The 3,943-nt window shown below is 41.0% G+C and overlaps 1 long non-coding RNA gene across 1 annotated transcript; it reads left to right on the top strand.

Moving 5' to 3' along the window:
- Positions 1–916: 916 nt before the first annotated feature.
- On the top strand, positions 917–3,545 carry LOC134809035 (uncharacterized). The gene is made up of 3 exons (XR_010153528.1): positions 917–1,032; positions 1,410–1,552; positions 2,723–3,545. It is a non-coding gene; the product is annotated as an uncharacterized LOC134809035 (long non-coding RNA).
- Positions 3,546–3,943: the final 398 nt, after the last annotated feature.

The raw sequence follows: 3,943 nt of genomic DNA, 5'->3' as shown, positions 1-3,943 counted from the left end.
TTTTAATGCAATATATTTATTATAATTAATTTGCTTGTTAAAGACATCCACACATTGCATATTCAAAAAGTTATTTCCAAATACCTTCTGAGTGATTCAGTTTATCATAATGGAAATTAGTATTTATAAACACATTTTTCTAATGTAGTGGTATTTTTGGCAGAGTACATGAGCTTTATGATACTGATTATTTTCTCTCTATCTTGGTATGCCAAATACTGTTGGTTTCTTTCCCAGTGTCTGTTCTCTTCGGTTTATTCGTTTAAAGAAACAAACATGTTGTTCAAGTTGTCTGTGAACAATATCGAAAGTTCTCAATCTTACAGTTTTTCCTGAAGCCCAGGCAGGTTTTTTCGCACTCCCCTGGCAATGAGAAGTAAGTCGAAGTAACTGTGTGGAACATCTCCTGGCTTGTTCTCCTCACATATTTTCCATTCACCTCACCCATTCTGTCTCTTGGAAAGTGGCCTCAAGGTCTAGAGTTTGAAGAGCTTTTTGACCACAATGACAGAAACCGAAGTGCAGCCAAAAATCACAATGCTGTGGGCTCTCCAGGAACCTCCGATTGGCTGCATCTGCTCTGGACTCCTTATTCTTATACTTCTTATGTGACTAAAAGAAACCCCTAGGCTGGGTGTGGTGGCTCACGCCTTTAATCCCAGCACTTTGAGAGGCTGAGGTGGGTGGATCATGAGGTCAACAGATCGAGACCATCCTGGCCAACGTGGTGAAACCCTGTCTCTACTAAAAGTATAAAGATTAGCTGGGCGTGGTGGTGCACACCTGTATTCCCAGCTACTCGGGAAACTGAGACAGGAGAATTGCCTGAACCTGGGAGGTAGAGGTTGCAGTGAGCCAAGATGGCGCCACTGCACTCCAGCCTGGCAACAGAGCGAGACTCCGTCTCAAAATAAACAAATAAATGAATATTTTTTAAAAAAGAAACCCCTAACTGATTGAAGCCAACATGATCTGTTGTTTGTTTTTGAGGTGGTGTTCTGTTAACTTCCAGCAGGATGCAGAATCTAACTGGTAAACCTATAAATTGGTCAAATTTTACCCATGTTGTTTCTTTGAAAACAATGTATATTCTCTAATATTTGGTTATAGGGTATATGAACATTAATGCAACTTAATTGTATTTCCAAGTACAGTACATATGTTCAGATTTCTTTTTCTAACCTTATTTAGTGATAGAGGTGTGGTAAACTCTTCCATTATGTTTATGTATTAACACTGTAATTTTGTCATTTTTATATATTTTGACGTTATGTAACTAGATGCATACAGGATTAGGTATTTTCTTCTGTATTCCTTTTTATGTGGAGATGATATTTTTACATAGCAAAGTATTGTAATGCATTAATAATAAATGGTCAAACATTTATTTATTTATTTATTTATTTTAGATGGAGTTTCACTCTTGTCATCAAGGGTGGAGTGCAGTGGTGCGATCTCGGCTCACTGCAACCTCGGCCTCCCAGGTTCCAGCAATTCTCCTGCCTCAGCCTCCTGAGTAGCTGGGATTACAGGCATCTGCCACCACGCCCAGGTAATTTTTTTATATTTTTAGTAGAGATGGGGTTTCACCATGTTGGCCAGGCTAGTCTCGAACTCCTGATGGTCAGACATTTATATTGCACTTCCCATAGATCAGGCCCCCTTCTAAGTGACATGTAAGTATTAACTCAGTATGCATTATAAACTTAAGTATGTAATGTTATTATCCCCAGTTTACAGATGAGAAAACTGGTATGATACACTTAAGTTACTTGCCTGCATTCACTGACTGGTAAATGGTAGAGCCAAGATCTGAACCCAGACAGTCCATGCACTTAACCACTACCCTATTAACGGAGTATGTTCTGTGTGCCAGGCAAAGTTTTGCCATTGAAATACTTCACCTAATGGAGGAGGAACAGATTATAGAAAAATCAAGAAAATATGGTATTATAGAGTTATGGGAAAAAAAAGCATTTTAGGAGAGTTAAGGGGGGTTGGGAATAATAATTTTATATAACTAGGAAAAGAAAGCCTCTTGGTAAGGAGCATTTGAGCGGAGATCTCAACAAGTTGGGACAGTGAGTCATATGAATTTGTCTTGCAAGAGTAGTGTTGGCATGCAAAGGCCCACAACAAGGAGGCCAATACAGCTGGAGTGGAACAAAGGGGTGATGAGGGAGCAGTAAAAGATGATGTGGTCAGAGACATGGTAGATCCTGATCTTGTTGGGTTTTCTGAGACATTGTTAGGACTTTTCCTTATTTCAGTGAGTTGGCACATCAGTCAGGGTCCCAGCAGGAACTCAGGTTGACACCCACAGACTAGGACAATTCAGGTAGAGTTTTCATAAAGGATCTACTCAGTCCTGTGGACAGGATCCAGGGAAACCACAAAAAGTTGTAAAGCACCCAGCAGCTTAGCAGGGCAGAGCTCTAACACCCCACAGCCTGAAGGGACGAAGGGAGGGAGCAACTGAATCTGGAGATGAGAGGAGAGGGCTGCGTTCCAGGAGCTGAGAGAGGTCAGTCAGTGATAGCATCCAGCCCCAGGTCCTCCTGCAGGAAATAGCCAGGGTCAGACCTCACTCTCCTTCATCCATTGAGACAGGAAAATGTCCTCATTTATGAATATATAAATCAATAGCAGCAGATCCAGAGACAATTTGGGTATTGGAGTTAGCAGACAAAGACTTTAAAATAACCAAGAATAATATGTTAAGGGAAATGGAGGAAACATGGACAAACCATAGAAAATGAGAGACAAACTGCAAATCTACCAAACAACCAAAGAAGAAGGACACATTGCTTTCAAAGGAGCATCAATAAGACTAATGATGACTTTTCAAAAGAAACTATGGAAGCAAGAAGACAATGAATGACATCTGACATATAAAGGGTTAAATGGGTTGGAGGAGGGGGAAATTGTCAATCAAAAGTTCTGTAACCTAAGAAAATATTCTTCAAAACTGAAGGCAACAATGTTTTCCAATGGGAGGGAATTTTTTTTTTTTTTGAGATGGAGTCTTACTCTGTCGCCATGCTGGAGTGCAGTGGCATGATCTCGGCTCACTGCAACCTCCTCCTCCTGGGTTCAAGTGATTCTCCTGCCTCAGCCTCCTGAGTAGCTGGGACTACAGGTGTGTGCTACCACGCCCAGCTAATTTTTGTATTTTTAGTGGAGACAGGGTTTCACCATGTTGGCCAGGATGGTCTTGATCCTTTGACCTCACATGATTTGCCCACCTCGGTCTCCCAAAGTGCTGGGATTACAGATGTGAGCCACCACGCCCGGCCTGGGAGGGATTTTTTTAAGCTGAGAGAATTAACAGCATAACTGTATTTTCAGAAACACTGAAGAGATTTCTTCAGGCTTCAGGAAAATGATTCCATAGAGACATACATAATTCCAGGAATTAAGATCAACAGGAAACATAAGATGCAAGTAAATATAAATCAGTACTGACTGTATAAAACAACCCTGTATAGTTTTACAACTTTTATGTATATCTAAACTTTCCAAAATAAAATGCTTTTAAAAACACATTGCATTTATCTCCCCAAACTAGAGGTGGTGGAAAGCACTGCAGGAGATTTCTCCCCCAACACACACAAACACACAAGACTAGTGATTATGGAAGGCCCAACAAGTGGTGCGTATAGTCTGCATCTAACAATAGAGCTGATAGAAGTCCTAGTAAGGGGTCATCAGGCCCCTCCAAAACTAGAGGCAACAAGACCTCAGTTAGCAGGTGTCATCCCCAAACACAAAAGATACTGAGAAAGCAAGACATCCATCCTCCCAAAACTAGAACTGATGGAAATTTCAGTAAGCACCTCCAGTTATGTCTGATACTTGAAATGACAGCAGTCCCATAAGTGACTTCCTCAGCTGCCCCTCAGCACTAAACAATGAGGATCCCAAGCCCAGTGACCTACCTCAT

The sequence above is a fragment of the Pan troglodytes genome, chromosome 20 (assembly GCF_028858775.2).
Source record: "Pan troglodytes isolate AG18354 chromosome 20, NHGRI_mPanTro3-v2.0_pri, whole genome shotgun sequence".
NCBI classification, from domain to species: Eukaryota; Metazoa; Chordata; class Mammalia; order Primates; family Hominidae; genus Pan; species Pan troglodytes.
Note: the sequence above shows the minus strand (reverse complement) of the source record. Positions and strands in the feature narration are given on the sequence as shown.